A 25,166-nucleotide genomic window follows, 5' to 3' on the forward strand; every position below is an offset into this window, starting at 1 on the left:
TTGTGGCTGGGCCGGTGGGAGTGGCCGTGCGGTTCTGGGCGCTACAGTCTAGACCCGAGCGACCGCTCCGGTCGCAGGTTCGAATCCTGCCTCGGGCATGGATGTGTGTGATGTCGTTAGGTTAGTTAGGTTTAATTAGTTCTAAGTTCTAGGCGACTGATGACCTCAGAATTTAAGTCGCATAGTGCGCAGAGCCATGTGAACCATATTTGAACCTTGTGGCTGGCACTCAGGACATACAGGGTAAGTACATACACATATAGACTTCTAAGAATTGTAAACGGGAGTGAGTAGATAATAATTAGAGTTGGAACCCATGTGCATAAACGTACCGTTCTCATGCTGCAGTCGTTCTAAAATACGTTGTTAGCACGACCGCTCATACACGTCATTGATAAGTGGAGGTTCATTCATTAATAACCAACGAAATTGCTCGCGTACCCGTTGACGGTTTCTTTACAGCTTGACCTAGTACGACCTCTTTCAATCCGGGTGCTCCGGCGATTCCTCTTAGCAACACGGTGACGCCTTCTGACGGTGGAGTTACCCTTTCTCGAAGCCGTTGCGTACCTGTAATGAGAAATGTATGTGATGGAGCCGGTCGTTTTGGAGAACGATCTTGATAAAACCGACGAGCAGCTCTTCCATTAAAGCGAGCTTCACCATTCAGAAGGATCATATCAGTGTATTCTGTTAATTTGTACTTAGCCATGTTGCTCTAACACTCACAAACATGTAAGTGAGACTCGAACCAGCCCGGAGAGATAGCATAGACGTCAAATGACGACAGCCTATCCGACGTGAGCACCCCCACTCTCCACCCACTTTGTCTACCGCTTACCTACCTAGCAAACATTTTTGTATATGGGTTCCTATTCAAAATAGCAACTCCTATTATCTACTCATTCGCCACTACAATTCCTCGAAGCTGGTAACAGTATTTTCCGAACACACTGCCGATTTAAACGTAAGAGCTGATACCACGAATTCGACAATCCTATTTTTCATTTAAAACTTAGTAAGCTTTGTGTTTATAAACAGCCCTGAAAAGTACAATAAATACCCAGAAGTTCAATTTCTTTTTTATGTGAAATGACTGGTTATGAGGGCGTGGGTGGGGATGCAGCTGGTCGATACACGAAGCAGTCGATACACGCAGTCGAGTAAGGCGCAGACCGTGTCCTGCGCGCTGGCCTGTACCGGTCACTGGCTAGCCCACCGGGGCCGTCGTGCTGTGAGCAGAGTGCAACCAGTCGCGAACGAGCGGCCAACCACATCAGCCCGCCAGGCGTTCGGCACACCTGCGGCAGTGTCGTTACTGTGCGCTCCGATGACGATACTCAGCGCTCCAAACCGTCTGCTGTACTGCTGCGCACATTGTGTCTGTGTGCAACGTCCCAAACTTAACGGCGAGAGGATGGGTCTTTGGCGACTTGTACTACATGGTCCCTTAGCTGCCACAATGGATTCTTGCACTGAGGTTCAGTAACTCAACCTGACAAGTATGCAATACCTCCAGTCTGCTAAACGTTTACGCTGTTTGGAAATTAAGAAGAGTATAAAATGCTAGGTGGCATGGAGCTGGGTTTGGTGAGATGCTAGAACCAAGAAATGAAAAGTAAATAAATAAAATAAAGTAAAATAAAACTTTGACAACAGTTATTCGTTTCAACCGCATTTCAACACTGATAAACTTTGACGAAACGAAGAATCCAAACCTGGCGTTATAACGTACATCATACACTTGTTCATGTCTCCCACAAGCCAAAGGATACAACATATAAAGAAGCTTTAAAAATTTCTACCTACCGCTGTTAAATACTATAAAAATTAAGAAAATCAATATTAATAAAATTTAAACATTGATTACATTAACAGTTCGTAGTGATAATTTGACACACGAGTATTAAAAAGAGAAGAAACTCTTTCTAATGTTAACAGCTTCTAAGTTTTAAATCATGGAAATTTATACAGAAGCACCCAATTTAAAAGCTGAAATTACAGTTAATAAACAAACACATAAATAAGCCTTCAATAAAAATAACCAACATTGAACTATGAATTCTGTTTGCCGTTAAAGGTTCACTTAAAGTAACTTGGGCATGTACTGTTAACCCACATTGCTTTTTGACATCGAGTACTGAGGCCAAGAAAGTCGTCGTTACTAGTAGCTACACGGCACAGTAGGTGAGAACGCAAAGTAACTTTTGAACAGAGCCTCACTCAAAGAACAAGACATTTTACGAATCACAGCAAATACTTTAATGACACGTAACAGAGGGTGCTCACGGTTTTCTCTTTCTGTTCCAGTCCTCATGTGTAAAATAATGGCGGCTTAGCACCGATAAACCAAAGTAGTAAAAGTAAGAAACCCGCCACCGGCCGCTGTGGCCGAGCGGTTCTAGGTGCTTCAGTCCAGAAGCGCTCGACTGCTACGGTCGCAGGTTCGAATCCTGCCTCAGGAATGGATTGTGTGATGTCCTTAGGTTAGTTAGGTTTAAGTAGTTCTAAGCTCTAGGGGACTGATGACCTCAGATGTTAAGCCCCATAGTGCTCAAAGCCATTTGAACCATTTGAAGAAACGTGCCGACTCTGAAGACACAAAGCCTCGATCACGAAGGCAGAGGGAATCAATAATTCTTCAAATATGGTAGGCTAACCTTCCACGACCATTCGATTAACCTGACTTCAGTCCTTAGTGACCGTACCCGGAAGTCGACGGAGCTCGTACATTAAATCAGCTCAGCGTGCAGCCACACCGCCTCTTGAGGGACACCAGCAAATTCTTTGCTGTGGCATGAAGAAGATGAGCTGTAGATATAGATTCTAATGCACTCAAGTGTCGCTTTCATTAATATCTGCAGAGGAAAGATACTGAGCGCTTCTGACCTAAGACTAAATATGGGGTGTTTAATAAGGTTGACGTCGTTCTACAGATATCAATATCAATATCAATAATTACAAGTTTGTGTACTGATTTATCTGGAAACCAATACGTTGAGACGTTGGATGTTAGACTAATGTCTAGTATTCGGTGCTGTAGGTTAATTTACTGTTGTAGTTCATTGCGTATTACGCACATCTAGACAGATGAAAATTCGATTTCTACGTGATGAATTACGAGTGATACTGCAGAAAGTTACCACTGCAGAAGCCCGACGAAACGGTAACCAATTCTCTACGGATGAAGCGGCTGTATCTCAGCGAAACATTTCGTGGACGATGGATTGGTCAAGGAAGTCAAGTAGGATGCTTCCCTGTTCACCAGTCAAATGAAATGTCTCTAAGCACTATGGGACTTAACATCTGATGTCATCAGTCCCATGGACTTAAAACTACTTAAACATAATTAACCTAAGGACATCACACACATCCATGCGCCAGAGAGGATTCCAACCTGCGACCGTAGCAGCAGCGCGGTTCTGGACTAAACCGCCTAGCACTGCTTTGCCACAGCGGCCGTCTTGTTCACCAGTCCTCAAGCAGTTGGTTTCTGGCTGTTGCAACATTTACAGGCATTTGTATATGAAAAATCCATCGACAACGTGCAGCTGTTACTGGATTGTGCAACCAAAGCATATGACACAATCATACTACAGCCCAGTGTACATGAAATTTTGTGATTCACCACGAAGAACGGCTGAAGGATGAGTCACGATGCATGTACCCACATGCAACACTGCCTATAGTATTTACATCTACGTAAGAAGTGGGAAATGAGAGGACAACTTAGACCATATATCAAAGGTATAAGAACATTTCTTGTAGTAGTAGTAGTAGTAGTAGTAGAGGGTTTTTTTGGGCGCAGGACAGCAAGGTCTTCAGCGCCCGGTCAGTGACATAGTGAGACGGGTGTCAAGAAAAAAAAATCAGAACAGTAAGATAAAACAGAACATAAAATACAAGTAACAAGCTTTAAAAAGTATGTGCCTACCCACACCGAAGCGTGGGATGAAGCAGGGCGTTAGCAGTAAAACATGGACAACACAGGAAGAAAGTGGTAGAGGGAGCTAAAACAATGTAGCAGATGGAAGTGGCTAGCTGACCGCAAGGAAGAAAGGGAGGAGTCAACTACTCTGCAATACACTAAAACTTCCAGCCTAGAAGTTTAGGCCAGAGTCCAGTCATGTCAGAAAACTTTAAAACTCTAGACACACACGTCTCATCGTTCGCTAAAACACAAGGCAGATCCCCCATCAACTCGTGCTTCTGCCCTTGCATCACGGTATGAAATGCAGTCTGTTAAAACCTGGTGGACAGAGATGTGCACACCACAAGCATCACAAAACGGAGGATCCTCCTTCCGTAGTAAAAAGCTATGTGTGAGAGGACATTGCCCGATCCGAAGACGTGTGAGGACTAGTTCTTCCCGCCTAAGCAACCGGCAGGAGGAACGCCACGGCCGAGTTGTTGACTTCACCGCAGTTTATTGGCCGTCACCGCCAGCCATTATTCCTCCCACAACTCCATGCACTTCCTGTGGAGTGCAGAGATGACAGGCTGCTAGGGGATAGGACACTGGACCACATCCTGCTCTCTGCAGGCCTCCTCGGCAGCCTGATCGGCCTGTTCACTGCCCCATATTCCTACATGACCAGGCACCCAGCAAAAGGATACCTCCTTACCCCGCCGTTGGAGCAAATACAGCTGGTCACCAATATTACCTCCTCTGTAAATACGGGACATAAAACACTTTATATAGCATGTTCCCCTTATTACAGTTCATGGAGATGTAGCCATCAGAATGTAACTAGGGTGTTCAGCAGAGGCAAATGGTTAAGTTAACAGCTGATTTTCGTAACTTCCATCTCATACTTTAATGTCCTTCCAAATAGCATTGAAAACATGACATGTCTCAATACTAAGCTATTTTTGACAGTCCCTTATGGGGTCAGCTACAGCAATTGTAATCTGACACGACCAGGAGACGCTGACGATGGGTAATAGTTGGTTGGTTGGTTTCGGAGAGAGTGACCAACCTTTGAGTTAATCAGTCCAATCGGATAAAGGAAGGATGCGGAAGGAAGTGGGTCGTGCCCTTTCAAAGCAACTATCCCGGAATTTGTCTGAAGCGATTTAGGGAATTCACGATAAACCTAAATCAGGATGGCTGGACGCGGGTTTGACCCTTCGTCCTTCAGAATGCGAGCCCAGTATGCTCTCCACTGCGTCATCACGCTCGGTACAGGACGATGGAATGACAAGCCCAGAGTGTAAACCACATCGAGAGCCTAACCGTAGCAATATGTGAAACGAAGAAAGGCTGTGTACAAGGAATGATACATAAGCACACTCAAACACTATTGAGGTCGGGACGCCTGAGCTGCTAGCTTTATAGCGTGGCCGCAGGCTCTGATAGGCTGGCGCTTGGGAATCACACGTGCCTAGCGCCGAAGAGGCGATAGCAGCTCTCGCGAATATTTGGAGCGCCGTCATGTGGTTGTCGTCTAGGTTCGTATGTTCTAGCGGACCTTCAAACTGGTTGGGTTGGGATACCAGATCCCCCCCCCCCCCCCCTAGAAGAAAAGGGCGCATAGGGCCCGAAACGCTCTGTACGACGTTTCAGAAAGTGAACCAGTGTTATGGTTAGTGTTCGCCAGAGGGAACCTTCAGCTGGGAGAATTAACGTGGGCTGTTAGGTAATGCACTGAGGAACAGCAGCACAGGAGATAACTGGCGAGTGGATGGATGCTGCAGTGAGGACTTAACCTCCACATCCAAAGCCACAGGAACTGGCAAAGGTGCCCTGATGTGAAACTATATCCATGCAACTTCCTGGCAGATTAAAACTGTGTGCCGGACCGAGACTCGAACTCAGGACTTATGCCTTTCGCGGGCAAGTGCTCTACCAACTGAGCCACCCAAGTACGACTCACGCCCCGTCCTCACAGCTTTACATCGGCCAGTACCTCGTCTCCTACCTTCCAAAGCTGTGAGGACGGGGCGCGAGTCGTGCTTGGGTAGCTCAGTTGGTAGAACACTTGCCCGCGAAAGGCAAAGGTCCCGAGTTCGAGTCTCGGTCCGCCACACAGTTTTAATCTGCCAGGAAGTTTCATATCAGCGGACACTCTACTGCAGAATGAAAATCTCATTCTGGATATATCCATGCAATTGAGGAACGTGGATGTGCCCACTGCTTTCAATATTTGTTGCTGGAATATACACACTATCTGCTCTGATGGGACGTTGGAGGATGGGTGAAAAGCTGGGCTAATCTGGTGTTTAATGCCATTGATGGTGCAGCACTTTTCGAACGCTGTCGCTGTGAATTACGGCTAACTGTCAGACATGAGGGTACAGGAAAGACCACCAGTGGCAAAAGTGTGGGTAAGCACTTTGAGTGTAATGATAATAGTGAAGAATGCGATGCTAATCACAAGAATGCGTAGGTAGTTGGAATAGATGTCCATCTAAATGAGCCACATGGAGCACGAAAAGGGACCAGCAAATTTCAGACGAATGTAGTCCCAGGGGCGATGGTGGGTGGGCCAAGGGCGAAAGACTGAGGCAAACCGGCCTGACATTGGGCATATGTGGAACAGCCACACACCATGGCCTCCAGGACCATTCGGTCCGGGTCAATTGGCATGTCGCCAGGCAAGGTCTTTCATTTGCTATGTACCCCAGTAGCCATGAAAAAGAAGTTCCAGGATAGTAGGATGTAAGGGAGCAAGAATGACAACATGTTGGGGATCTGAATATGAATGCAGCAGGGAACATTGGAGATAAAAATGACGAGAAATGCAATCCTACATTCAGAATTCTCGATCAGCCTAGTTGGCAAAATAAGAATCTAATGTAGCACATAGTGTATAACACTCCATAAGATAGGGCTACAGCATGTGTCTAGCAGTAGGGGGAAACCCATCCAAGATGCATTGCCGTTCAGTGTTAGTCTGGTAAACAAGATCTTCTATTGCTCTAATGTTGGCTCTGGTCCTGAGGGTAGACGAGAAAATGCATCTGTGTTCGTGTGGCATGCCGTAGGCTATGTTAAATGGTGTAATTGTAGGAAGTAAGGGTAAGAGCCCAATGCTTACTTTTACCTGGAAACCGTGAATATGGCCCAGAGAGCACTACCAAACGTTTGTGGATAGCAATGAGGCTAAAATTAGTTCCAACGATAATCACTGAAGCTTCTTTCTCCATTTGTGAGTGATTTCTTTGAACAGGTATCAATATCTCCCAATGCATAGGCCATGGGTTGCGCAGTACCATCATCTTTAAAGTGAGCCAGCACTGCTCCAGTGTCAAAGGAAAGCATCAGCAGCCAAAACAGGGCACGTAATGGGGAAAGGGGATAAAGCAGAGTGATGTGTGTCGTAGGTGCTTCAGCTGAGCGTAAGTATTGTCACAAACAGCCGATCAACCAAATGGAACTTCATTGTTCCCAACTAGTTAAGTGAGTGCATAATGTGTTCTGCTCATGGGAGGAACTTAGAATAATAATTCACTTTACCCAAAAAGCCTGTAGTTTCTGTAGGTTTTGAGGGTGTCGAAAAGAGACAACAGCCGGAACGTTGTGGTCAGTGAGCTGAATCCCGTCTTTGTTGAGAAAGTTACCAATGTACTACACTCCCACCTGAGGAAACTAGCATTAGTGGAAGCAGCAGCTGAGCGCTGCGTCACACAACGTAGTGAGGAACGTGCAGTGGTAGTGCATATGGTATTAGGGTGTAGCACTCATAACTAGTAAGCCATCTAGGTCATTGGTACAAACACTTCCAGTTGAGTGCAAGAGCTTCCAAATGGCAAACGTTTCCTTTGGAAATAGCCACAAGTTGTATTCATAACCATGATGTGTTACAATTCCTCATCCATTGTGTAAATAGGCATCGGTAAGACTTATCTAAGAAAAATATTCACCACCCAAATGCTTTGTTAGGAGGTTCTATGGACGTGGTATACGATAGATTTCCATATGTGCCTGGGCATTGAAACTGCCCTAGTATCTCCACCTAACTTGAAGGAACCGTTTGATTTCTTAATTTCCACCATCCTAATGGGCCAAGCACTAGTTAAGTCAGTTTAAGTTAGCACAGCCTCGTGACAGCGATCGACTTCGAGCTTAACAGACGTCCATACATAGACCAGGAGTAGAAATTCCGACAGAAATTGAGCACTGCATCTGGATGTAGAGAAATATGTACCTGTAAATTGGTGGCACTTCTCAGGTCGGGTTCGAAAAGAGACGCGAAAGAGGCATAAGGGTCGCCAAATTCCAGATGGGTGATCGTATCCGAGACATCCTGAGCTTCGTTCGTGACGGAAAACCCAAACAGCGAGAGAGCACCCTGGCGAAAAGGTGCTGTCTGGGTGACTGCGGACCACAAACAGTGTTCTCGGCCATGTAAACTTCTTGTATACAGCCACAGTTCAAAATTGACATCTGATGGAAATGAACTGCCACCATATGCAACCAACTTCCCGTAGGGTGCGGCTAAAGCTGGGTAACCCAGACATGCATGTGCTGGGAGGTCACCAGAGGAACCGTCGCTACCATGTCTAATTGGAAACAGACGTCCTGACGAGCAGCCGCGGAGTTCATGCACAGCCCAGCTTATGCAGCCGAGGAGTTCATGTGTCCAGGTGCTTAGTGGTGAACAGTTCGGACATGCTCATCCTTTCCAGAAAGGATGCAGTGTACCAAGTGTTGTGTACAACCTTTACCTAGATGGGTTGTGAAATAGTCAGAACAAGATGTGAGACGCTGTTGATTATATCGGCTGGCAGGTCAGGCGCGACTGGCAAATATGAAAGTGGTGAGTCACAAACTTCCCAGGGGTGAAAATACTTACGACAATTCCTACTCTTTGCTGAACTGTACCAGCCCTACCTAACGACGAGCCGTAACACGTTCATTTGCTGCTGCAAGATCTCGAAAGATTTCGTCATTTTCTAAATATATTACAAAGAAAAATCGTCTAGCTCAAGGGCCGGCATGTATGCTTCCATGAAAGCGTCAAATGAGGTATTTCAAGATGGATTTGCGAAAGTGAAATAACAACGTCGACTCGGTCCTTGCAAATTTGTCACCAAAGAGCGATATTACTGTCCTAGTCACTTACGGTGCTGACTGAACACATGGCGCGTCGCGACTACGCGGAATCATTGAAAATAATAGTTCGACAACAACGAACACCTCTCACATCCCCGGATTTCAGTGGGAAGTCAACTTCTTTAGCGAGAATAACGTCTGAAAAATCCCAGGAGAGGAAGAGAGAACGTTGTAGAGTATTACCAGGATCGTGAAAAGCGTTGAAATACTGCTTCAGTTGATGTAACTAAGTATCCCAGTCTTCTTTAATGTCGTTAAACGGCGGAAACGCGTATGCGTAGGTCCCCACATGGGAACTGACCACTCTCTGAATGGCTTTTCACGCTGCACCTGCATGGTTTCTGACACAAGTTTAATTTCCTGTCATAAAAAGTCACTTTTCTGCTGCATCTTCTGCTGGAATTGCTGGGCAAATGGCGCTGCGGCAGCAGCCGTTGCTGTTCCACTGGTTGCACGAGTTTTGCATCCGTAAAACTCTGTTAAGTGTTCGTCGTCGCCCATTATTGTAACCGAAATCTAAGGTGGACGGGAGACGCTGGCCGATCGACCAAGGGCGTCGGCAGTGAGTCGCTGAAAACCACCAAATATGCTTGAACACCAATACAGAGATACGTAAACAGGCAGAATACGGCATTGCGGTCGGCAATGCCTATGTACCACAAGTGTTTGGCGCGGCTGTTCGATCGGTTACTACTGCTACAATGGCAGTTCATCGATTTAAGTGAGTTTCAACGTGGTTTTATAGTCGGCGTACCAGTGATACGACACAAAATCTTCGAAGCAGCGATGAAGTGGGGATTTTCTCGTACTACCATTTTACGAGTGAACCATGTGCATCAGGAATTCGGTAAAACATCAAATCTCCGACATCGCTGCGTCCGGAAAAACAAAGATTTACACCTGGCCTGGGCCCATTAACACCGACATTGGACAGTTAATGACGGGCAGAATGTTGCCTGGTCGGACGAGGGTCGTTTTATTGTATCGAACCGACGGACGTGTACGGGTACGGAGATAGCATCATGAAATCATGGACCCTGCATGTCACAGGGATTGTTCAAGCTGATGTCGACTCTGCAACGGTGTGGGGCGTGTGCAGTCGGAGTGATATGGAACCCCTGATGCGTCTAGATACGACTCAGAGATGACACTTAAGTAAACATCTTGTCTGAGCACCTGCATCCATTCATGGCCATTGTGAGGTCCGACGGTCTTTGGCTATTCCGTCAGGACAGTGCCACATCCCACACGTTCAGAATTACTATGGAGTAACTGCAGGAGCGTTCTTTTGGCTGTAAACACTTCTGTTGGCTACCAAACTCCCCAGACATGAACATTCTTGAGCATATCTGCGATGCATTGTAACGCGCTGTTCAGAAGTGATCTCAAACCCCTCGTACTCTTACGGATTTGTGCACAGCCATGCAGGATTCATGGTGTCATGTCTCTCCAGCACTACTTCAGACATTAGTGGAGTCCGTGCCACGTCGTGTAGCAGCACTTCTGCGTGCTTGAGGGGGGCCCTATACGTTATTGGGCAGGTATTCCAGTTTCTTTGGCTCTTCAGTGTATAACATCCACAATGGACGAACAGCACGACGGAATGTCAGGTCCGAAGTGTAAAACAAATCAAGAGTCTAGACGTATCAATACATGAAACCAACCACCGTTGCGTACAAGGGACGATACGTAAGCGCATTTCGAACATGACTGAGGCTGGTAAGCAAGGTGTGGCCTGTGCTTAGTGGCGTAGTGATGACAGCAATACTCACAAATATTAGGTATGGTGCCTAGCTGTGGTCGTCTAGATACATATGTTCTGGCGGGCTTCCGAACTTCATGCCAGGATACCTGAAGAGCACTATTCTTAAAGGGATTTGTTCGTTTCTTGTGTTTACTATCTCTTTGTAGACTTCATCTTTGAACCCCAGAGGTAACAATCGATAGCGGTATTGTGCGTTGACGTTTGAGGCCACGAAACATGACCTTTTCTATAGATGCGTCTTCTGAGTGAGGTCTGGCTTCTGTAATGTCACTGATGATGGGAGCAAATAGCGGTATCCTCAACCTAGAAGAACATACCGGGCCTTGCAGCCAAAGGAACAGGAGGTTTGTTTTCAAAAATGTCCACATAACGAGGCCCCGCAAGACGGTGCAGTGACATAATGGGCCGAATCAGCTGCTTTTCTATCATACTATTACTATTTGATTTTCAAATGTTCTACGTCAGATGTCAACAGTGTTGTATATCCATCTGCTCCTTGGAAGTGTTACATTCACTGTAAATTCTGAAAGGGGACATGCCTACGTAGTGTCCGCCACATTCTTCGATGTGGAGCGGCGGTGTATGTATAATTACGAAGTATGTTTGTTGAAATAGTACTTTCAACCAACAGATCAGTATCTTCTACTTCATGCGCACTTGTTCAGTTGAGCAATTCCAGCAGGACCATGCGACAACCCTTACGTTGGTATGAAATACGACTGCTGGACACGGCACCAGTCTCACGAAAACACAAGTGAACCCTCCTAAATCGGGTACTCTGACGCTAGCGAATCGCTTTCTGTATTCTGTAAAAGCAGCACCAGCGTTCTCATTACAAATCCCATGCACGTATATCATCTCGGCTAACTAGGTATTTTGAATTCCTGTGAACAGTATGGTGGACATGTCATTATAATTTTTGTAAGTTATCGATGTGCATGTCACAGAGGGCACAAGTTATGCTAATGTTGTGTCACAGTCTTATCCTCTGCGGAGTAGTTGAAATTGGGTGGCGATTGAATTATTTAATAGAGGTGTGTTGATTTGTGACTGCATTTGCGAGATGAAAAAGAATGAATATCATATATGGTACACTGAAAAGTGATAGAAAATAAATTTTAAATGATGCTATTTTCTGAAGAGGAAAGCTTGATGTAAGACTTCAGCCTTGCGCACCTAGTTTGTAGAGATGAATATTGGCGGTTGTTTAGCTTTGTTCACTCAGAGCTGAGAGACAGACCACCCCACATCACCGATTCCTACTTTAAGATATCGACTAATTAAACTGCTAGGTTTTTATCTGTTCACATCATACCCTTTTCAAATCATCGTTCACTTTGTTAAGCATAGTATTCTTCAGACACATGTTATGTGTGAAGATCACGCGAAGTTTTAATCTGTTTTTTTTTTTTAGTTACATTCCACATTCTAAGATCGTTATTTTGGAATATAATTTCGTAGGAATAGTTACTTTCCCTACCCCATTGTTTATCATTACGCATTACCACATTGCACCATGTGGTATGTAACAGTTTAAATATTTATTTAGAAATAGAAATGTAGCTTAGGCACTGCCTGCTTGCTGTTTGCTGTTATGCTTTCGAAAAATCTGCAACAATATTGTCAAGACGCAAGGTAAGTGGCAATTTTGATTAGGGCCAGATAATTGTTTTACTTCCGTTGCGCATTTAATATAAAGAAAAGTTGTGTCCAGACCAGATACGGTTCAGTTTAAATTATGTACTGGTTAGTCAAAGGTTAGCAAACGCCTTTAAGCTGGATAACTGTTTGTCAGTACATAGTTTTGGTAATATGTAGACACTCCGTGGAGTGGAGGCAAAGTTCCACTAAATTTCATACAGAAACAAATACATAGTGAGGAGGTTACAACATGCTTGAAGTACATAGTATAATTGTCAAAAAAATCCTAATCACAGTTGAAAGATTTGCTTATTTAAAACATGGCACAACTGCACAACTTGAACTTCTAAACAGAAGTGACAATCGAAAAATAAATTCATACCGATTGAAGTACCAACTTTCAATGCGAAAACTTGTATCTATAAGCAGCAGTACCGTTGTAACCGATGCAAATTGAACAAATGTTATACGAAAAATCTCAGCCTGCTGCGCTCGTGTGTTTGCCACACTTGTTACGCTTAGAGCCACAAGTTAAGAGAGCGCGAAACCTTATCCTTGATATGACTTTATTTACAGGACTGCAATAGCTGTGCTTTTCGTTCAACAATTCGAGCATCTGTTGAAACAAAGCCTTGTAAGTAAAAAATCGCATCTAGTGAGCAATTGTTTCTAACGAGATTTCTCGTAGAGAACTATCTCGAAGGTTTTGATATTTGTCGTGAAATTTGTGCTGTAGTATTGAATTACTGTAGGGTGACGATATCATTGGAATATTTACATACAACCTCAGTTTTATTTGCTAATGAGTTACTACAACATTTTCTCAGTAAATCCACCATGAACTCCAGCCCATTTTATGTCGAAATTTGTTTGGAAAGAGCACAAGTAATAAACAGAAATTGTTTGAACAAATTTTCGATTGCCGGTGTGGCCGTGCGGATCTAGACGCTTCAGTCTGGAACGGCGTGACCGCTACGGTCGCACGTTCGAATCCTACCTCGGGCATGGATGTGTGTGATGTCCTTAGGTTGGTTATGTTGAAGTAGTCCTAAGTTCTATGGGACTGATGACCACAGATGTTAAGTCCCATAGTGCTCAGATCCATTTTGCCTCGTAGGCAAGTCATATACTGCACACAAAAAACATGCAACACATTCAAGATCTGTATTCGGTGGTAGCAGATCAGATGGCGTTCAGGAGGTCTGGCTGTGCATCGTCAGCAATGACTCGGCAAGCGATAACTGTGCTTAGTTTAGAGGTCAACGGTGTTTTAAATATTCATTCTTGAGTCCAACCATCCCACACAGACGAGTACTTACTCCTGTGGAACAGCTTCATCTACGTGAACGTTCTCAGATTTGGGACATCCAGGAAGCTAAAGGGACGTATCAATGGATTGATCCACATGTTAGGCACGACGTATCGGCGGTATATCGCTGATTTAAACAGTGGGCCGTGAATAATGCCACACCTGCAGACTAGGTTCTGGACGTTCACGTAGTATGTATTGTGCTAACAGCAATGGCCGACCGAAGATCATCTAGGAACAGATAGAACTGATATGTAACTGATGTGCCACCAGGGACCATTGTCACCATGACATAAGTGACTCGAGCGTGCAGTAGCGGCCTGTTGTCCTCATTCAGGAGTTGTATGATGGGGTTGGGCAGGGGGATCGGGGCGTAAACACGCATGGTGCATACCTGGTGAGCTGCCCGTTCTACAGTGCGTTCGACCATAACACACAGGCCCCAGCTGGGCTATATGCGGGGGGAAAGTTCAGGGGAGGCATCGATAACAACTCCCAATCACTTTTGGTGTTTATCCAGGCTAAAGTAACCAGTGCCGGATACACTGCACAGGCTGCTGTCTTCATGCTGCGACCATTTCTTCGACAGGAAAATTTTGACTACTTTCACAAGGACGATTCGCGTGTCCATGCGATTGCTGCCGCGCAGTGTGCTCTATCTGTGGTAAAAAAATTCTCCTGGCCAGGACGATCGCCAGACCTCTCGAGAAATAAATACGTGTAGGACATGACGAAGTGGAAACTTACTCGTTCTCCAGGGCTTACAAGTACCATTGCTAAACAGCAACAATAGGCGCAAGTTGCCTAATTTAGTCCATCGCAGGATGCTATCCGCCATAATTGTCATCGTTTTTATCGGAGGGGGGGGGGGGGCGGCGAGGGGGCGGTTACAGTTTTACTGAAGCACTTGGGAACTCTTAACTGTGACGCGTATTTTACATTGAGTCTCAAATTATCCCATATTCCTACAATTATGAACTAACTGCCATATAAGTTGTCAGTGAAATAGCCAAGTTCCTCTGAGCGTTACATTTCTTCCGGGTTTATATGAAGCGATGTTCTGCAAGACGATGAAAGGAACAGTAGTTTGACCTCAGGACATAAGACCACAGGAGATAGACGCCATAGCAGCGTCAGTAGCGTCAAGAGAACGAAAGAGGGACGGGAGTAGAACAGAACAATGCGATGAGTGTCATATACACTCCTGGAAATTGAAATAAGAACACCGTGAATTCATTGTCCCAGGAAAGGGAAACTTTATTGACACATTCCTGGGGTCAGATACATCACATGATCACACTGACAGAACCACAGGCACATAGACACAGGCAACAGAGCATGCACAATGTCGGCACTAGTACAGTGTATATCCACCTTTCGCAGCAATGCAGGCTGCTATTCTCCCATGGAGACGATCGTGGAGATGCTGGATGTAGTCCTGTGGAACGGCTTGCCATGCCATTTCCACCTGGCGCCACAGTTGGACCAGCGTCTTTGCTGGACGTGCAGACCGCGTGAGACGACGCTTCGTCTAGTCCCAAACATGCTCAATGGGGGACAGATCCGGAGACCTTGCTGGCCAGGGTAGTTGCCTTACACCTTCTAGAGCACGTTGGGTGGCACGCGATACATGCGGACGTGCATTGTCCTGTTGGAACAGCAAGTTCCCTAGCCGGTCTAGGAATGGTAGAACGATGGGTTCGATGACGGTTTGGATGTACCGTGCACTATTCAGTGTCCCCTCAACTATCACCAGAGGTGTACGGCCAGTGTAGGAGATCGTACCCCACACCATGATTCCGGGTGATGGCCCCTTGTGCCTCGGTCGTATGCAGTCCTGATAGTGGCGCTCACCTGCACGGCGCTAAACATGCATACGACCATCATTGGCACCAAGGCAGAAGCGACTCTCATCGCTGAAGACGACACGTCTCCTTCCGTCCCTCCATTCACGCCTTCGCGACACCACTGGAGGCGGGCTGCATGATGTCGGGGCGTGAGCGGAAGACGGCCTAACGGTGTGCGGGATCGTAGCCATGATTCATGGAGACGGTTGCGAATGGTCCTCGCCGATACCGCAGGAGCAACAGTGTCCCTAATTTGCTGGGAAGTGGCGATGCGGTCCCCCACGGCACTGCGTAGGATCCTACGGTCTTGGCGTGCATCCGTGCGTCGCTGCGGTCCGGTCCCAGGTCGACGGGCACGTGCACCTTCCGCCGACCACTGGCGACAATATCGATGTACTGTGGAGACCTCACGCCCCACGTGTTGAGCAATTCGGCGGTACGTCCACCCGGCCTCCCGCATGCCCACAATACGCCCACGCTTAAAGTCCGTCAACTGCACATACGGTTGACGTCCACACTGTCGCGGCATGCTACCAGTGTTAAAGACTGCGATGGAGCTCCGTATGCCACGGCAAACTGGCTGACACTGACGGCGGCGGTGCACAAATGCTGCGCAGCTAGCGCCGTTCGACGGCCAACACCGCGGTTCCTGGTGTGTCCGCTGTGCCGTGCTTGTGATCATTGCTTGTACAGCCCTCTCGCGGAGCAAGTAAGGTGGGTCTGACACACCGGTGTCAATGTGTTCTTTTTTCCATTTCCAGGAGTGTATGTATAAGTGACGACTGCGAACGGTATGGGAGTGCTCTACAGATATTAATCTATATTGAAATAAGTAGACAGAATACTGAAGGTAAAAGTCGGAGTGTGACTCATAAGTATGAAAAGTATTCAATAAGTTTTATTTTAATATCCCGATGCAAAGAGTGAAATGATGCCCTGTCATAAAATGTAAGATTGTATGGTAACATTTGCCCATAAAAGGATATTGCAAAAAGTAAGTCATAACGCTAAAGGAATAACTGTGTTTTAGTTCATTTAATCAGTGAAGCGGAGGTCAAAATTATCTATGCGGTAACACAGTGCCGATTATATGCATATACACGAGAACACTGTTTCGAGATAGCGACTTATGTATTTCAATAATCAACATTAATGTTTGCTTGTCACAATGTCTCTCGATAAGGTTGCACAACAATCAGATTAAAGCATCAGAAGATATACACAAACAAAAACCGTGAGGGGTTATTCATTGTCTACATTGTAAGAGGATGACACCCTTCTGGGCTAGTCCGCTGTACCGAAACACAAAATAGCGTTGTACTACCAGATGGCTAATCTGCCTAAACGTATCAGACTAATTGGTGTGGAAGTAATGAAACAGTATAACAGAATTTCGAGACAGGGGGACGCAGCCGTCATCTGTTCAGACAATCCATCGGCGGTTGTCGGGAAAACATCAAGCGTTTTATAGTCCTGTACATCAGTATGAAACCAGAAACCTTCTGAGGCGTCCAAAGAGGAATCAGTAACGCTGGGACTCGAGAAATAGTGTCTGCATTAGAGTGCTGGATCATTGGGCTGTACGCTATTTCATACTCATAAATGGAGAGAAACAGAGACAAACGCAGCAGCTTTTGTGTCATCGAGGGAGAGTCTGTCTGTGAATGGCCCGGCTTTCAATGAGGCTCCGAGGGGCTGCAAGGTCCCAGATGGCAGTTAAGTGTGGCTGCGAAGAGTGGATACACTGAAGATGACGTGTGAAAAATATTCAGTCTCAGTTTCGAAGAAGGAACACTTTGTTTTACAACACTTTAACCCAGAATCTGAGAGCACTTGAAACAACTTCCTATGGTTCGAAATCTGTTATTCGGGTGTATTACCTGAAATTAAAATTCATACAAATAATTCGTACAAGAAGAAACTATAATAGTCAACTGTTCTAAGTACCTTAGAAAAATTGCAGATGTAGAGGCGTTGGCATAGGGCAACAACCAAAACTTCAATAACTCCATGTAAGTGTTAATTGCAAAAGTTCGTTATGACTTTTCATCCAAAAGAGGCTGTAAAAAAGCTCCATGAATATCAATCTGGTTAAAGGCGAGACCTGCATAACCGTTGTTCATAAGTTTCTCAGTCCGTTGCAAAGAAAAATGGTCAAAAAATGTTCAAATGTGTGTGAACTCTTATGGGACTTAACTGTTAAGGTTATCAGTCCCTACGCTTACACACTACTTAACCTAAATTATCCTAAGGACAAATACACACATACGCATGCCCGAGAGAGGACTGGGACCTCCGGCGGGACCAGCCGCACAGTCCATGACTGCAGCGCCTAAGACCGCTCGGCTAATGCCGCGCGGCAAGGGTCAAAAAGCTTATGAATTTACCATTACCTTGAAATCTGTATATACGCGTAGCTGCCTGATGTTTCGTGTATAATCACCAAAGGAGATGTCCACTGACTCGCTGCTACAAGGAAAATCACACCATTGTCCTACCAGGACGAGATTTCTCATCCCACTTAATTTCTGATACCAGCTCGGCAAAACTGTGGCTGAGCATTGTCTTTCATGGTAGCGTGGGCCGAAGACTTGTTACCTTTGCCTAGGTCATTCTGGGAAATGTTGCTAAATTCAGCATAGAGTTCAGCTACCCAAGCGGTAGGTACAGAGGAGATCGCAGAGAGACTATTGTGTTGGACGTGCAAACAAAACAGCATAATGTGTCAGATAGGGTCAGATACCTAATTCAGGAATGTCATGTCCATCGAAAGAAAAACAAAAGTCGTGTGTGACATAAGTAGCCTGGAGTTGCCTAAAGGTAGGCATATGCGCACCATTGTCCAGTATTTGGCAACCTGCAAAAATAATTTGCCGTCATTACGCTGAATGGAAGAAGTTTGCGTCTTCTTCGCAATTCTGCTTGACTTCCACTGAGCGATATGGGAATCACTACTTTGAATGTATTGCGGTTACATCCTTTGACTGGTACGCTGGAGAACACGCAGCCTGCTTTTTAGAATTGGCGTTTCCGTGCTTGTCACAGTGGCAGCCCTTAGAGTCGCAGGAGGTATATGCTTGCCACTTACACGTGCCTGGAAACACCGAGGGCGGGATGTAACGTAGCTACCCTGCGGTCTAGCACTCCGATGTTCTCTATGGCGCTGCTCTGGAAGAGAGTTTCCTTGACGCGGCACACGTACTGCGGTTGCAGCCTGTGTGCCATTACCCTGAACTGCACAAATGGGTGCGACATGAAAGTCCAACGCGGCACTGTCATAAGAGTCTTCATGCTCTACTAATTCCAAAATGAGTTGAAATCTAGGATCAGGATATTTAAGACTCTGTTCGCGGAGCTAGAATTTGACACATTTAAATAATGGCGTCACTGGTATCACTACAGTAACGGCCACATTAGATCATGAATTTCCAGTTCTATTTAAGTCCTTTTAGGTCATCCACCCGCTGCTTATTTTTCTGATAGGATGGCGATGCAAGCGAAATGTTTTCTAACGCGTAGCAGCTGTCGTATTAATCGGGTCATCATTGTACTTGTCCTTGGCAGCAATTACTTCATGTTAAGCGAAACTAACATACAGATGAATGGAAAACCAAATTGAGGATCTGTTAGCTGACGATCTGATGGCTTTACGAAAGGCAAAGATACCAGGGAGGCAGTTTTGAAGTTGCGGCTGATAATGGAAGCAAAAATGAAGAAGTATCAGGACACGTCCAGCGTTCGACAATGTAAAATTGTACAAGTTTTTGGAAATTCTGTGAAATATAGAAGTAAGCTATAGGAAAAGACAGGTAATAAACAGTATGTAAAGGAATCAAGAGGGAACAATAGGAGTGGACGATCAAGAAAAAGGGTAAGACAGGGATGTGGTCTTTCAACTCTGCTGTCCCATCTGCACATCGAAGAAGTAATGACGGGAATAAAAGATGACTTCAAGAGTGCGATACAAATTCAAGTTATAAGGAGGTCAATGATAAGCTCTTCCATGATAAAGTCGCTATCATCAGTGAAAGTGAGAAACAATCATAGGATTTGTTGAATGGAGTACAGAATACGAGTACAGAATATGGATGGAGAGCAAATCAGAGAAAAGAGAAAGTAGTGAGAAGTAGCAGAAATGAGAATAGCGAGCAAATATCATTACTGGTGACCACAAAGGGGATGAAGTTGAGGAATTCTGCTACCTACGCAGGAGAAGAACCCGTGTCGGTCGAGGCAAGATATATATATATAAAGAGAAGACTAGCACTAGCGAAAATGGAATTTCTGGCAGAAAGAAGTGTACTAGTATCAATGAAACACCTTAAGTACAGAAAGAATTTTCTGAGAACGTATGTTTGAAGCACAGCATTGCATGCTAGTGAAACGTGGACAGTGGCAAAACTGGGACAGAAGAGAATCGAAGCATTTGAGATGTGGGAATAGAAAACCGCAGAGAAAAAAGAGACTTGAGCACGCTAAGCAAATAATTGAATGCTTAGGTTTGAAGTGCTACTCTGAGATGAATATGTTGGTACCGGATAGGAATTCGTAGCAGGCAGCGTCAAACCAGTCAGAATATTGAGAGCTCAAAAAGAAGTGAAAGCTTTTGACAATGTTGACAAGAATACAGTGCTTCAAATTCTGGAGGTAGCACGGGTGAAATACAGGGAGAGAGAGGCTATTTACAACTACTAAAATCAGATTGCCGTTTAAGTGTCGAAGGAGTGAAAATGGTGCAGTGTTTGAAAAGGGAGTGAGACGGGTTTGTAACTTTCCTCCAATGTTACAGGTTCTGTATACAGGGTGTTACGAAAAGGTACGGCCAAACTTTCAGGAAACATTCCTCACACACAAAGAAAGAAAATATGTTATGTGGACATGGGTCCGGAAACGCTTACTTTCCATGTTAGAGCTTATTTTATTACTTCTCTTCAAATCACATTAATCATTGAACGGAAACACACAGCAACGGAACGTACCAGCATGACTTCATATACTTTGTTACAGGAAATGTTCAAAATGTCCTCCGTTAGCGAGGATACATGCATCTAACCTCCGTCGCATGGAATCCCTGATGCGCTGATGCAGCCATGGAGAATGGCGTATTGTATCACAGCCGTCCACAATACGAGCACGAAGAGTCTCTACGTTTAGTACCGGGGTTGCGTAGACAAGAACTTTCAAATTATCCCATAAATGAAAGTCAAGAGGGTTGAGGTCAGGAGAGCGTGTAGGCCATGGAATTGGTCCGCCTCTACCAATCCATCGGTCACCGAATCTGTTGTTGAGAAGCATACGAACACTTCGACTGAAATGTGCAGGAGCTCCATCGCGCATGAAAAACATGTTTTTTCTTACTTGTAAAAGCACATGTTCTAGCAGCACAAGTAAAGTATCCCGTATGAAATCATGATAACGTGCTCCATTGAGCGTAGGTGGAAGAACATGGGACCCAGTCAAGACATCACCAACAATGCCTGCCCTAACGTTCACAGAAAATCTGTGTTGATGAGGTGATTGCAAAATTGCGTGCCGATTCTCGTCAGCCCACACATGTTGATTGTGAAAATTTACAATTTGATCACGTTGGAATGAAGCCTCATCCGTAAAGAGAACATATGCACTGAAATGAGGATTGAAACATTGTTGGATGAACCATTCGCAAAAGGGTACCCGTGGAGGCCAATCATCTGCTGATAGTGCCTGCACACGCTGTACATGGTACGGAAACAACTGGTGGTCCCGTAGCACTCTCCATACAGTGACGTGGTCAACGTTACCTTGTACAGCAGGAACGTCTCTGACGCTGACATTAGGGTTATCGTCAACTGCACGAAGAATTGCCTCGTCCATTGCAGGTGTCCTCGTCGTTCTAGGTCTTCCCATGTCGCGAGTCATATGCTGGAATGTTCCGTGCTCCCTAAGACGCCGATCAATTGCTTCGAACGTTTTCCTGTCGGGTCACCTTCGTCCTGGAAATTTGTCTTGATACAGACGTACCGCGCCACGGCTATTGCCCCGTGCTAATCCATACATCAAATGGGCATCGGCCAACTCCGCATTTGTAAATATTGCACTGACTGCAAAACCACGTTCGTGATGAACACTAACCTGTTGATGCTACGTACTGATGTGCTTGATGTTAGTACTGTAGAGCAATGAGTCGCATGTCAACACAAGCACCGAAGTCAACATAACCTTCCTTCAATTGGTCCAACTGGCGGTGAATCGAGGAGGTACAGTACATACTGACGAAACTAAAATGAGCTCTAACGTGGAAATTAAGCGTTTCTGGACACATGTCCACATAACATCTTTTCTTTATTTGTGTGTGACCAATGTTTCCTGAAAGTTTGGTCGTACCTTTTTGTAACACCCTGTATTCAGGAAGCTATAAACGAAACTAGAAAACATTGCATAGCGAATTACAGGGAGGAGAAGTAAAAGCTCTGAGGCTTGTTAATGACATTTTAATTCTGTCAGAGACAGTAAAGGGTTTGGAAATGCAGTTGAACTGAATCAGCAGTGACATGAGAGGAGGATATAAGATGAACATCAACAACAGTAAAAGAACGGTAATGGAGGGAATAAGAATAGAAAATGAAGCACTGAAAGTATTAGAAGAATTTTCCTATTTGAACAGTAAAATAACTGATGCAGGCTGATGTAGAGGCTATATAAAACGTGGAATGGTAACGGCAAAAAAATCGTTTCTTAAGAAGAGAAATTTGGTAACACAGAATATATAGTGAACTGTTACAAAGTCTCTCCAGGCGTTATATGTCTGACGTGTAGCCTTGCAAGGAAGTGATACGTGGACGATAAGCGGTTCAGACAAGAAGAGAATACAAGTTTTGAAATCTGGTGCTGCAGAATAATTCTGAAGGTTAAATGTCTAGATCGGGCAGCTAGTGAGGAGGTACTGAATCTAAATAGAAGGAACAAAACTTTGTTGCCTAACTGTATTAAGGAAAGAATGAGTTGGTAGAGCTCATTTTGGAACTTCAAGGAATCATCAGTCTAGGCTGTAGGGAAGTGTGGGTGTTAAAAACTGTAGCGGGTGTCCAAGAAGTTAAAATAGTAAGCATGTTCAAATAAGTTTAGGATGCAGTAGTTAAGTGGAGATGAAGATTCTTGCACGTGTTCGAGTATTGAAGAGAGCTACATCAAACTAATCTTCCGATATAGACTACCAATGTAACAACGGGATAAGCACAGATAACAGACTGATGTCACAAAACAAGACTAGAACTGGAGCATTATCCTCATTCATTCTGTAACCATTCTGAGCCGTGAATCGACTCGTGCTACGCTTTGTGTTTAGATTGCATTGGTTTTCATTTTCTTCCCCTAAAATGTTTGTTTGACATGTTGTCTGTCATTAAGTGGTTGCTTGGTTGTCTTTTCCGTCTCCTATCGATATCTGCGTTTTTGTTTCCGGGAAACTGGTATGGAGGAAGTGAGATCTTTAGCCGGTTGTAACCTCGTGTGGTGGCGCGTAAGTAAGGGCGTTGCGCACAGAGAGTGTGGTAGACACGGGTAGGCAATGTGGCTGTTCAGCGCGAAGCAGACGTGGTCGGTTGTACCGAGTCGCCACGTGATGTACGTCGGTTGTGTGTAACGAGCGGGCCGAGTTGATGAAAGAGCTCCCCGCGTGTTGGTTATATACACAATCGCCCCACGAGTAGTTGCTGCTCATTTCGCCTTGGTAGGACGTTAACAAGCTTGTTTAAATCCTCCGTTTCAACACTGGAGTTTAAAAGGGGACACCTAACATGAAGGAAATGTCACTACTCGTCAACGTTGCAGAGAAGTCGTGAACTCCGGTGACAGAGCGTGTTGTCGCGTGACGTGGAGTGTTGGGTAGGCTGGCAAAGCGTGCGCGGTCGGATGTGTGGATCCTTGCTATCGGAGGTCGTGTACTGACTGTTCGAGCATAATTGAAAGTTAAGTTCGTGGAAGGTTTAATCATTAAGTAATAATTTTGTGTAACCAGCATCTCCTCGGCCTTCTGGCCTCCGGCGACCGGGTTTCCTGCCCCCGGCACCGGTGTAATTGAAGACAGTGATCTTTCCTCCTCCTCTCCTTACTGTCTGATGGGAGGTGTAGTTTTGAAAGTTTAATTGTTTCGCTATTCTAAGGGGTGTGATGAGTAAATTTGTGCTTCTTGTTGGTTGATCAAGTGGTCGCTCATTTAGGACTGTGTGGTGTTATGTTTCGTTTCACGGCGTTAGCTCTAATTATGTCAGCAAGTTAAGCCATCTTATAACAAGATTTCGCTGGCTAAAATTCAGTGAAGTGACCAGCCTGATAGTGGCAATTTTGTTTACCGTCGTATTTAAATTGTTCAGTATTCCGTCTAGCCTGAGCATCCCTGAGTGGGTGATTTGTGGCTGCCTTACACGGGTTTGTAATATCTGTTATGTTCTAATGATATTCCAGGACACTTTTGTTTAAAAGTTTTTTTAATTCCTCCAATTTTGTTAATTCCTTTTATTACCATTAGTCGTGTGTTTGCTGAGACCTGTTCAATTTTTTTTAATAGCACTGTTGGTAGCTTCACTACCCCGCCGTACTTTATCAACAAAGTTCTGTATTTACTTTAGTAGCCTGTTTACTAATGTTCTTAAATTTTTTATATTGTTATATTGCTATAAATTACCTTGCTTGGCGTTAGCGGCGTGTTTTAAAAGGTTGTTTATTACCGTACTGCTAGCTTCGGTGGGTTTTTTAATTTTTAAAAATTGTTGTATTGCTATAAATTACTTGATTGCCGTTAGCGGCGTGTTTAAAAGGCTATTTATTGTTGTACTGCTAGTTTCTGTAAGGAACGAATAAAAAAATTTTGAAAATCTCAACTCGACAGTAAACTACTAGAAATTTGGCCCCGTTTCCCAACCTGTGGTGCGGCTTATAGTAACCGTAACCACTGTGTATGTCACATTTATTCCACAGACGTAGCTACTGTTTTAATTACGTAGGTTCAGTATTGGGGTACCTTAATTAACAAACGGAAGTTAGAATTACTTCTATATTGGCAGGGTGGGTGCGGAGGAACTTGACAGTGTGAAAGCGCTGAACAGTGACAGGACCTCCACCTCACTCCCCTTCAATGTGTAAGGGGTTTTCAGTGTGTGATACTACGTGCAGCGGAGTTCGTTAGCGAACAGGGGCGCCAGCACAGCTACTGAAATTCACTGGAAGTAGTTGGGCGGAGGAGTTTGCCGCGCCCGCACGCCCCCTCCTTGGTTAGCAGCCTGCCGTCGGACACCGGCTGTCTGCCGAGGACTCGTGCAGATGCGGGCGCACCAGCAGCTTGCGGCGTCCGCCGGCACTCTCCGCCACGGTCCACTAGCTGTAGCAGCGACCGCGAAACGAAACTTCCCTTGTTCTCAGAAGCATTGAGGGGTTATCGCGGTGGAGCTGCGACACCCAATCCACTAAAATAAAATTTAGGACTGGAATTCAACAGAGAGGTATTCCAGCTGGGGATCCAATTTTTCCAACTACAGACATGGCCCGAAGCGAATGGCACTACAAGTGGCG

The 25,166-nt window shown here is 45.1% G+C and overlaps 1 protein-coding gene across 1 annotated transcript in view; it reads left to right on the forward strand.

Moving 5' to 3' along the window:
• Positions 1-25,166, forward strand: part of LOC126355411 (uncharacterized) — a 2,054,872-nt gene that overhangs the window by 1,170,609 nt on the left and 859,097 nt on the right. The window lies entirely within an intron of this gene.

Source organism: Schistocerca gregaria, chromosome 3 (assembly GCF_023897955.1).
Source record: "Schistocerca gregaria isolate iqSchGreg1 chromosome 3, iqSchGreg1.2, whole genome shotgun sequence".
In the NCBI taxonomy this organism is placed as follows: domain Eukaryota; kingdom Metazoa; phylum Arthropoda; class Insecta; order Orthoptera; family Acrididae; genus Schistocerca; species Schistocerca gregaria.